The sequence below is a fragment of the Schistocerca cancellata genome, chromosome 6, assembly GCF_023864275.1.
Source record: "Schistocerca cancellata isolate TAMUIC-IGC-003103 chromosome 6, iqSchCanc2.1, whole genome shotgun sequence".
NCBI classification, from domain to species: Eukaryota; Metazoa; Arthropoda; class Insecta; order Orthoptera; family Acrididae; genus Schistocerca; species Schistocerca cancellata.
The window spans coordinates 192,464,198-192,476,504 of NC_064631.1; the positions used below are offsets into that span (position 1 = coordinate 192,464,198).

Consider the following 12,307-nt stretch of genomic DNA (forward strand, 5'->3'; position numbering starts at 1 on the left):
GCTTTTTGCGGATGATGCTGTGGTACATCGAGAGGTTGTAACAACGGAAAATTGTAGTGAAATGCAGGAGAATCTGCAGCGAATTGACGAATGGTGCAGGGAATGGCAATTGAATCGCAAAGTAGACAAGTGTAATGTGCTGTGAATACATAGAAAGATAGACCCCTTATCATTTAGCTACAAAATAGCAGGTCAGCAACTGGAAGCAGTTAATTCCATAAATTATCTGGGAATATGCATTAGGAGTGATTTAAAATGGAATGATTATATAAAGTTGATCATCGGTAAAGCAGATGCCAGACTGAGATTCATTGGAAGAATCCTAAGGAAATGCAATCCGAAAACAAAGGAGGTAGGTTACAGTACGCTTGTTTGCCCAATGCTTGAATACTGCTCAGCAGTGTGGGATCCGTACCAGATAGGGTTGATAGAAGAGCTAGAGAAGATCCAACGGAGAGCAGCACACTTCGTTACAGGATCATTTAGTAATTGCAAAAGCATTACGGAGATGATAGATAAACTCCAGTGAAAGACTCTGCAGGAGAGATGCTCAGTAGCTCGGTACGGGTTTTTGTTAAAGTTTCGAGAACATACCTTCACCGAAGAGTCAAGCAGTATATTGCTCCCTCCTATGTATATCTCGCGAAGAGACCATGAGGATAAAATCAGAGATTAGAGCCCACACAGAAGCATACCGACAATCCTTCTTTCCACAAGCAATACGAGACTGGAGTAGAAGGGAGAACTGACAGAGGTACTCAACGTACCCTCCGCCACACACCGTCAGGTGGCTTGCGGAGTATGGATGTAGATGTAGATGTAGAAAACTCCATACAAGGAATAATGTTGTACAGAAGCCATGTGGCATCACAAGGGTCTCTTTGACATCTATGCTATAAACAAAAGCTTTAACTCTGGTTTATTTAGTAGCAGAATACTACTGCCCCATCTGGATTCATAGCCCCCACACCAAGAAAATAGACATTAAATTCAATCACACAATTTGAATTATTTCAGGCACAATTACAAGTAGGTTACTTCCATCTTGTGGCTATCAGTTCTAAGTCATATATCTCCACCACAAGTGTGAAGACGACAAGCACTTTTAACAGCATTCTGAAAAATTCAAAACAGTCAACAACATCCTTTCCATTCCTCCTCTAATTACATAAATATTCAAAAACTCCACTTTTAAAAATCACTATTTGCAGAAGCTATATGCTTAGGGGAAAAACAACTTTGATATTGTGCTACACTGGAAGAAAGCCTGGGATGATAATGTAATTGTGGATCTCAAGAAATTCTGATGTAGCTTTGAAAAATCAACAGGCTCTGACGTCCTAAGAAAATCCTGGGTAATTCTAAAATTAATTAGAACCAAGGCTAATGTTTTGACTCATTGTATAAATAAAAACTACACACGTATCCGAAGCTAAACAGTGGAGCAGAAAGGGAGAACATCCAGCATATAGTGCATGGCATGCACATTATCTATGAGCATATATAGAACAATTTGAAGACTTCCTGACATGTTCCACACCCAGGAGGATTACCTCTTCTATGGGTCTATGGAATGAATAATTAATCTAATCTAATATACTACAACTGATAGCTCAGTTAACTATATAGATAGCTTATAATGTTACTTTCAGTTTTGGTCATTAATGTGATTCATAACAATGCCACATAAAAAATACGTAAAAAACTGAACGGGCCTCGGAAGACCTCTCGGTACCAACTGACCACTGTGTCATCCTCAGCCAACTGGCATCATTGGATATGGATATGGAAGGGCACATGGGGTCAGGCACCATCCCCCCCCCCCTTTCCCCCTTTGCCAGTTTTAGTGATTTGTAGCCACTATTACACCAACACATAGCTCCACAATTGGTATCACGAGGTTGGATGATGGATGGATGGAGAGGGTTGTATGGGCGCACGATGGCAAGGTCTTCAGCGCCCGCTCAGTAACAGATTGAGACAAGTGTCAAGAAAAGACTCAGAACATTAAGATAAAACAGAACGTAAAACACAGGTAACAAGCTTGGAAAAATATGGGCCTACCCACACTGAAGCATGGGACGAAGCATGCCACCAGCAGTAAAACATGGACAACACAGGAAGAAAGTGGTAGAGGGAGCTAAAACAATAAAGCAGATGGAAGTGGCTGGCTGACTGCAAGGAAAAAGGGAGGAGCCAGCCACTGTGCAATACACAAAAACCTCCAGTCTAAAAGTTTAGGCCAGGGTCCAGACACATCACAAAACTTTAAAACCCTAGACACACACGTCTCATTATTAGCTAAAACACAGGGCAGATCCCCATCAACTTGTGCTTCTGCCCTTGCGTCACGGTATAAAATGCAGTCAGTTAAAATGTGGCAGACAGAGATGTGCACACCACAAGCATCACAAAATTGGGGATCCTTCTGCCATAATAGAAAGCTATTTGTGAGAGGACAGTGCCCAATCTGAAGACGTGTGAGGGTCACTTCTTCCTGCCTGAGCAACCGGCAGGAGGAACGCCACAGCCGAGTTGTTGACTTCGCCTACCACAGTTTACTGGCCGTCACTGCCAGCCATTCTTCCTCCCACAACTCCATGCACTTCTTGTGGAGTGCAGAAATGACAGACTGCAAGGGAATAGAACACTGGACCACATCCTGCTCTCTGCAGGCCTCCTTGGCAGCTCGATCATTGCCCCATATTCCTACATGACCAGGCAACCAGCAAGACACCTCCTTACCCCGCCGTTTGAGCAAGTACAGTTGGTCATATATCAGCTGGACCATCTCCTCAGTTGGGTACAGATTCTGAAATGATTGTAAAGCACTAAGAGAATTGGAGCAGAGGAGAAATCGATTGCCCCGAACACAATTCATCCGCTCCAGTGCCTCCAGGATCGTGTGGAGCTCCGGTGCAAAAATGGTATATTCATCAGGGAGGCGAATCCGGGTAACATGATCAGGGAACACTAGACAACAACCAAGGAAATTCTCCTGTTTGAAGCCATCAGTGTAAACGACAGTAAAACCATGATGGGCATCTAAAATGTTAAAAAACTGAGACTGGAATGTAAAATCTGGTGTACTATCTTTCTTAAAATTAGTCAAATGTAAAATAAGTCTGGGTCTCACACGAGGCTGGGAGCACTCTGATAGTTCAACAGAACAGGGCGACCTGGATGGTCACTCACCCAAGTGTCAACTATGCTCGACAGTACTTAAGTCTGGTGATATGATGGGAACTGGCATATCCACTGCAGTATGGCTGTTGGAGATAAATGAATATATTCCAAATGAATATATAAAAACACTGCAATAGCCATAAATTTATAAAACCTGAGTTGTGTTTCCATTCTTTTTTCCTTTCAGATAGCATTTTGTTGTACCACACATTGCTTAAAATCTGTTGAGTTTTATATGTTTATTGTTGTCATAGTTATAACCAGCTTCACAGCCTAGATAGTGAAATGAGAAACTTATTCTTCAGGCATATCATCAATGTTATTTTTATCTACATGGCTATGTTATTATGAATATCATTGCTTTTGTTTTATTCTTTGAAATCAGTAAATTGTAGTCACAGGAGATCTGATTCAATTTATGATTACTGAGTTGTAGCTTGTCTTCTGTGTCATCTACAACTAACAGATCTTTAGCAAATTTGCGTGTAATGTCCTGCTGTTGTCAATTTTTATTACTTTGGGTTTGAACAAGTGTTTTCCATTTTCAAACGGTATCATCTACAGACATGTTCAGAAGAGTAGGTGAAAGGTAGTAGTCCTATTGGTTACCTTCATTCACAAATGATGAATGTAAATGTCAAACTTTTTAACTGCCGAATCTCACATTTTCCAGGAGAGCCAAGAGGCAGTGTCTCCCTTTTTGTACAAAATTTATTCGTATCCAAAAATTTAGCAGATGTGCCGACACCACAAAAATATGCTGCTTATCTCATCACTGCAAATTAGAAACTAAGTGATTTATTAAAGTGCCAACCAGAAAGATTTGTTTGAAATCCCATTAAAACTGAGGTACTACATTTTATTTGTTTTAATAAAAGTACATAAATACAGCAGTAATGTATAAACTATAGGACCATTCGCAACAAAAACCATTTTATATTTCTAACACAATGCCATTCTTCAGCTCAGGTGTTGCAAAGTTTATTAAATAACTCCCTGTGATGCTGAGAAAGAAATGGTTTTTTTTTATAACATATTCCCAACAGGTTTTTGTCTGTTCACTTCTCCAACTATTTGCTATTTTTGAAATCCAGATTATTTTCTTCCATTAGAAAAAGGTTTTATTGATAAAAAAAACAAAGGCTTACATTCACTCTGCTTACCACCCAATCTGTGCATCAACTAAATGCAGGAGACTTTGACTCGTGGCATTTGGAACTCCAGAGGAAAGCACTGTCTAGCACAAAGACCATGTGCCATCTACTAATGTATGTTTGAAACATTTTCTCCACAATTTCACACTTGAAACAACTCTAGGGACATGCAACAGAGTAGCAAGAACACAATAGCATGGCAAATGGATTTTGAAAAAAATGGCACTCTTCAGTCACTAGGTTTTAGATGGTTAATCCCTAATTTGGTACTGTTGCATGTGCTCTAATACTGCTTATAGTGTAACAATATTATGAGAAGGAAAGCTGCTACTCACCATATCCTCAGCGGAGATGCTGAGTTGCAGATAGGCACACCAAAAAGACTCTCACAACTATAGCTTTCGGCCATTAAGGCCTTCGTCAACAATAGACACACATATGCACATGCACACACCCTCACAAAAATGCAACTCGCACTCCCGACAGCAGTCTGAGGCAAGTGAAACCACATTGCGAGCAGCAGCACCAGTGCATGATGGGAGTGGTGACTGGGTGGGGATAAGGAGGCTGGGGCGGGGAGGGGGAGGGATAGTATGGTGAGGCTGGTGGACAGTGAAGTGCTGCAGGTTAGACAGAGGGCAGAGGAGAGAAGGGGAGGGGGGGGGCAGGTAAGTAGCAGAAAAGGAGAGAAATAAAAAGACTGGATGTGGTGGTGGAATGATGGCTGCATAGTACTGGACTGGGAACAGGGAAGGAGCTGGATGGTTGAGGACAGTGACTAACGTAGGTTGAGGCCAGTAGGGTTAGGGGAATGTAAGAGGTATTGCAGGGAAAGTTACCACCTGCACAATTCAGAAAAGCTGGTGTTGGTGGGAAGGATCCATATGGCACAGCCTGTGAAGCAGTCATTGAAATGAAGGATATCATGTTTGGCAATGTGTTCAGGAACCAGGTAGTCCACTTGTTTCTTAGCCACAGTTTGTCAGTGGTCATTCATGTGGGCAGACAGCTTGTTGGTTGTCATGCCCACATAGAATGCAGCATAGTGGTTGCAGCTTAGCTTGTAGACCACATGACTTGTTTCACAGGTAGCCCTGCCTTTGACAGGATAGGTGATGTTGGTGACCGGACAGGTGTAGGTGGTGGTGGGAGGATGTATGGGACAGGTGTTGCATCTAGGTCTATTACAGGGTATGAACCATGATGCAAGGGATTGGGAGCAGGCGTTGTGTAAGGAGGGATGAGTACATTGTATAGGTTCGGTGGACAGCGGAATACCACTGTGGGACAGGTGGGAAGGATAGTGGGCAGGACATTTCTCATTTCAGAGCATGACGAGAGGTAATCAAAACCCTGACAGAGAATATAATTCAGATGCTCCAGTGGCGTGTGGTACTGAGTTATGAGGGGAATGCTCCTCTGTGGCTGGACGGTGGGACTCTGGGAGGTGGTGGGAGACTGGAAAGATAACGCAGGGGAGATTTGTTTTTGTACAAAGTTGGGAGGATAACTACAGTCAGTGAAGGCTTCAGTGAGACCCTCGGTATATTTCGAGAGGGACTGCTTATCACTGCAGATGCAATGACCATGGGTGACTAGGTTGTACAGAAGGGACTTCCTGGTGTGGAACATGTGGCAACCTTTGGAGAAAAGAGAGCCACTTGTATGAATATTAAGAGCTCAGATGGAAACCCAATTCTAAGCAAAGAAGGGAAAGCAGAAAGGTGGAAGGAGTATATGGAGGGTCTATATAAGGGCGATGAACTTGAGGACAATATTATGGAAATGGAAGAGGATGTAGATGAAGATGAAATGGGAGATACGATACTGCATGAAGAGTTTGACAGAGCACTGAAAGACCTGAGTCGAAACAAGGCCCCGGGAATAGACAACATTCCATTAGAACTACTGACGGCCTTGGGAGAGCCAGTCCTGACAAAACTCTACCATCTGGTGAGCAAGATGTATGAGACAGGCGAAATACCCTCAGACTTCAAGAAGAATATAATAAATCCAATCCCAAAGAAAGCACATGTTGACGTATGTGAAAATTACCGAACTATCAGTTTAATAAGTCACGGCTGCAAAATACTAACGCAATTTCTTTACAGACGAATGGAAAAACTAGTAGAAGGCGACCTAGGGGAGGACCAGTTTGGATTCCATAGAAATATTGGAACACGTGAGGCAATACTGACCCTACGACTTATCTTAGAAGCTAGATTAAGGAAAGGCAAACCTACGTTTCTGGCATTTGTTGACTTAGAGAAAGCTTTTGACAATGTTGACTGGAATACTCTCTTTCAAATTCTGAAGGTGGCAGGGGTAAAATATAGGGAGCGAAAGGCTATTTACAATTTGTATAGAAACCAAATGGCTATTATAAGAGTTGAGGGGCATGGAAGGGAAGCAGTGGTTGGGAAGGGAGTGTGACAGGGTTATAGCCTCTCCCCGATGTTATTCAATCTGTATATTGAACAAGCAGTGAAGGGAACAAAAGAAAAATTCGGTGTAGGTATTAAAATCCATGGAGAAGAAGTAAAAACTTTGAGGTTCGCCGATGACATTGTGATTCTGTCAGAGACGGCGAAGGACTTGGAAGAGCAGTTGAACGGAATGGATAGTGTCTTGAAAGGAGGATATAAGATGAACATCAACAAAAGCAAAACGAGGATAATGGAATGTAGTAGAATTAAGTCGGGTGATGCTGAGGGAATTAGATTAGGAAATGAGAGACTTGCTATTTGGGGAGCAAAATAACTGATGATGGGCGAAGTAGAGAGGATATAAAATGTAGACTGGCAATGGGAAGGAAAGCGTTTCTGAAGAAGAGAAATTTTTTAACATCGAGTATAGATTTAAATGTCAGGAAGACGTTTCTGAAAGTATTTGTATGGAGTGTAGTCATGTATGGAAGTGAAACATGGACGATAAATAGTTTGGACAAGAAGAGAATAGAAGCTTTTGAAATGTGGTGCTACAGAAGAATGCTGAAGATTAGATGGGTAGATCATATAACTAATGATGAGCTACTGAACAGGATTGAGGAGAAGAGGAGTTTGTGGCACAACTTGACTAGAAGAAGGGATCGGTTGGTAGGACATTTTCTGAGGCATCAAGGTATCACCAATTTAGCATTGGAGGGCAACGTGAAGGGTAAAAATCGTAGAGGGAGACCAAGAGATGAATACACCAAGCAGATTCAGAAGGATGTAGGTTGCAGTAGGTACCGGGAGATGAAGAAGCTTGCACAGGATAGATTAGGATGGAGAGCTGCATCAAACCAGTCTCAGGACTGAAGACCACAACAACAACAACAACAACTACTACTACTACTTGTTTTTGTAATTTGAAAGTTGTGGGAGAATCAGAGCTCTTTCCCCAGAAGATTAGGCCATAGCTCAAGACAGACTCAAACAGGGCAAGGTACACCAGCTTCAAGGTATCTACACTAGCTGTGTCTTTTAATGATCGTAACAGATAGAAGGTTTTACTAATCTTTTGTGACAATGCCTCAATATGTGGTTTCCAATTTAGTGTTTTACTGATGGTAAGTCCAAGAAATTTGGTGTCCTGCCTGTTCGTAATGTCATCTTTGCCGATAACTATAACTGCATTATAGGGGGTTAGATTTTGTCTAGTATGGAAATTCATACAGTTTTTTGAGTATTTATGAGTAGTCTATTTGCTTCAAACCACGATTGTAAATGACAAGTAGTTTCATTAACTGCATCTTGCAATGTGTCACCTCTACTGGTTATCAGGATATTTGTGTCGCCCGCATACAGAAATGAGCTGGCATTTGGTATGTGTTCTGGGAGATCATTTATGAACAATATGAAAAGAATAGGGCCAATGACAGATCCCTGAGGGACGCCATTTGTTGTATGTAGTATGTCTGACCTGCAGTGCCTGAATGTCTCTGATTTTCTTATTTCTACATATTGATTTCTTTGACTAAGGTAGCTATGGAACCCATTGTGGGCTACACCTCTAATCCCATACTTCTGGAGCTTCATAGCAGCAGCTTGTGGTCCACCATGTCAATGGTGGACTGCAGTTCTTTCTGCGGACATAAAGGTTAGTTTGCAAGTTGAGGGATTTAAGGAATGATGGTGTGACAAAGTTTGAGGTTAAGAATTCTGGAAAGTTACCAGGGGGTGGTTTGGGGGCAGTGGGGGTGGATCACAGTTGGATGGAGGTGTGAACTGAGTTAGGCAAGGTTCAATATTGGTCTTAGGTTGAGTCTGATTGGTAGAGTTGGTTGCGAAAAAGTGTTTCCACTGTAGGGACCGGGAAAAGGAGAGAAGGTCTTTAACAAGTCCTGTATGATTGAATTTGGGAGTGGGGCAAAAGCTGAGGCCTTTGGAAAGGACTGACATTTCTGTGGGGCTAAGGCTTCTGGAGGAAAGGTTCATGACTGTTTTGTGGGTCTGTTTAGATTCTGGATTCTGTGTGGTGATGGGAGGTAGTTGAATCAGAGTTGCATAGACTATGAGATGTAGGGGTTACATAGCCTGTCTATCCAGACTGGTGGGGAATGTCTATGTTTATAATTTAAATCTCAGGCAGTGCAATAAGAATTTGTGATGATATAAAAGCCACTACAAACTTCAACTACAATATAGGTGCATATCCGATGCCTTGTCTAGGAGAATTACAAACCAAATTAGCCAAGTTGCCAGTGTTTCTTAAAAATTCATTTCAGTAATGCATATTTACAATTCCCACAACCAGTGAAAAAAAATGGTAATCCTAAATATGCAGTTTGGAACAAACACATGTGTGAGACAGAAAGCAAAAAGGGACCTATTGTTGCAGAAGTAAAATTTTCAGCACAGACAAAAATGTTCGATATGCTCTAAAAGAACCATTTTCATTTTTTTGTAAATTATAATAACTTACTTCTTTCTTTACAGACCTGATTTGGTCTGAAAATTGTTTTAAACCAACAGGGGGCAATAATATCATTAAAAGCAATCAATGTCAGTCTTCTAGAAACAGACTTATTGTTGTTATGTGGAAATAACATAGACCTTACAAGAAGCTCCTTTACAAAATTTTGCAACTTTGTATGCAATGCTTCACAAAATATCATTTACTACATTTGAGAGGCATTTTAAGGAGCTCAGAGTAGTTTTGTATGAAAAAAGAAAATTCTGTGATTACAAAAATGACGAACAAGATATGTGGGTTCTTTTTATAATAGAGTTATAAATGGCTACAGATGTTGCCAGTTTGCAGTTGGTCATAACATTGACTAAAAATACCAATACTTTGCAAAAAAAAACATGGGGTTTACTAATTTCTCTCAACTTAGGACCAATTCACTCAATTTTAAATTTATGTACACTGCAATGTGCTATAGATCTTAAGTGGGCTAACAACATAACACATAGTGTTAAACATAAACGAACACTACATCATTTAGCAAGGGACATTATATGCACAATTTGTTTCTTAAATATGTCCAATTAAACCATGGTAATAAAGTAAAAGATTAAAATTCATTATCTCAAAACATCTCTTTTCCATCACAGATATTCACCTTGTCATAACTCACCCAAGTTTAGCAACAGAAATCTTTTTGTTTCTTTTTTCCTTTTCTTGTTTTCCAAATTGTTCAGAATTTAATGCTGAAGGCAAAAAATCCAAAATTTTTGACAAGAGGTCCTTTTTCACTTTCCATCTCACTTATAATGACTCATGTGATTTTTGGGGTATCAAGTGCACAGCCGATTTTCAAAGTTATATGAAGTAAGAAAAAGGAAGGAAAATTAAAGTTTAAAATTCCATCAAAGATGAAGGCTACCTCCCAACCATATCCTCTGCTGCCTACCTATGAAACTCGACAACAAGTTTGACAGACATGCAGCAAACTTGCTTTTAAACTGACAACAAAATGCATGATACTTAAGAATAATAACACACTATCACTGTTCACATAGTGGCTACATTTATGGAGTGGGACTCACTACTTCAACAAGTAAGGTTATCTGTTTGGCATAGATAGCTGGAGCTCCTGCAGTAAGGATCAGAGGCAAGCTTTAAAACATACTTCTCACAGCACCACAGATTCAGAGTATTAGATGGTATCCTGTTTCAGTTGCATGGGACGGGGAACACAGGGTGGGGAATGAAATCCTCTCTGCCCTCTCAAAAAAACCATTCCAGCATGTGGTTGGAATGATTCTGGGAAATCATGGAAAACCTAAACCTGGAAGGCCGAATGCGGTGCCACCTCTCTTGGTAAACACCAGACGAGCCCTTCTCCCCCCCCCCCCCCCCTCCCTCTCCAACGGCAGTAAGCATTGGTCTCATCTGCAATTACTGCCTCCATCCTGAAATTGTGCTACGTCCTAGTTCCTCATTAAATGACAAATGTAGGAATGTACTGTAGCTTCGTACAAATTGTTCCCACAGAGACCATAAAACAGTTAAACCGACGTGCACATAGAGGCACTTATGCTCTTCACATGCAAACAAAAAAATGGCTCTGAGCACTATGGGACTCAACTGCTGTGGTCATCAGTCCCCTAGAACTTAGACCTACTTAAACCTAACTAACCTAAGGACATCACACACACCCATGCCCGAGGCAGGATTCGAACCTGCGACCAGAGCAGCAGCGCGGCTCCGGACTGGAGCGCCTAGAACCGCACGGCCACCGCAGCCGGTCATGCAAACAGAATAGGAGGAAATCATAATATGTTGAGCAATGGCAAGTAGCCCTTGCTGTGTAATTCATATAGTTTACATTGTATGGACGTGGATACAAATGTTCTTTATGAATCTTTCATTTCTATCGTCGAAACATTTACAACAGAAGCGAAAAATAGGTTTATGTTATTCAAACATGTACCATTTGCTGAGAACAATGTTATTTGTGCTGTTTTGGACTTTCCCGACATAGTAAGCATTGGTATTTGTGTTCTTACTTGTGTACATTTTATACGAAATACATGTGCATTCATTGAGGACATCAGTACAATAATACTCATTTTCTAAGGTTGAATAATACATAAATAAAGAAAAAGGAAACATCCGGTACTTAATTCGCGTTATACTACAGCAGTTTACGTGATTCAAAGTGATCCAGTGATTACCTTCAGCGCTAAACTCCTCTCTTTTGAGTTTGCGGGAAACGAAAACTGTAAACAAAATTACGCCGAGTTTCCATGTAGAGTAAGTTATGCCACCGAAGAAGAAAATTCTCATCTGATGGGCACAGAAGTGTTAAAACTGCAACTATTATGAAAAAGAGTAAACATAAACAAGCACGTGAATAATTTCATTCTTGCAAAGGAATTGACATCTTACATGGGTCGCATGTATAAAAAGATTTAAAAAGCACAGCAAGTGACAACGTTTTCAAAGTTGCATCATTTTTCGTCAACGACTATCCTTCTTTCGCCTACAAAACCTTCGTGCGATTTCAAGTTTATTTTACAGAGAACGGGGCAACCAGGATTACTGACCTCGTGAGAAGCCAACAGCTTGCAGCGCAAAAGTTAATGTGAACATTTTAAATTCTATCAGCAAGACCCCTATAACAGATTACAAAGAAAATATTTTAGGTATACTAGTGAAGATTCTCCTGGGCATTGTTTCCGGTTTCGAATGTGCTTACGAGTTAACAGTGCGAATGAACTGTTACTTACTACGAGACGTATAGAACATTAGTTTTGCCTAGCCTATTTAGTGAGGTTTCTGTTTTTATTCGATAATACAAATATTTTCCTTGCGAGGGCGATTTTTATACCAGCTGTAAACCAACTTTTATTTTTATCAGATTTTAAAAACATTGTTTAAATTGGGAGAAACAGTGTCGGTTAGATTTCACAATGTTTTGAACATTTATATTACCGGTATCATTTGTCACATTTATCACTTATCACCATGTTTCCCTGTTTGGTCAGGATGTGTGTGGGAATCCTGTAAGCCCGCTTGCCAGGAAGCGAGGCCTC

General features: G+C 40.7%; 1 protein-coding gene across 1 annotated transcript in view; it reads right to left on the minus strand.

Moving 5' to 3' along the window:
• The window catches only part of LOC126088243 (dynein intermediate chain 2, ciliary-like), a 396,539-nt gene extending 384,864 nt beyond the window's left edge, over positions 1-11,675 (minus strand). Inside the window, exon 1 of the mRNA XM_049906373.1 lies at positions 11,661-11,675. The gene's annotated coding sequence lies outside the window, so the exon portion shown is untranslated. The remainder of the gene's footprint in view (positions 1-11,660) is intronic.
• Between the last annotated feature and the right edge of the window lie 632 nt (positions 11,676-12,307).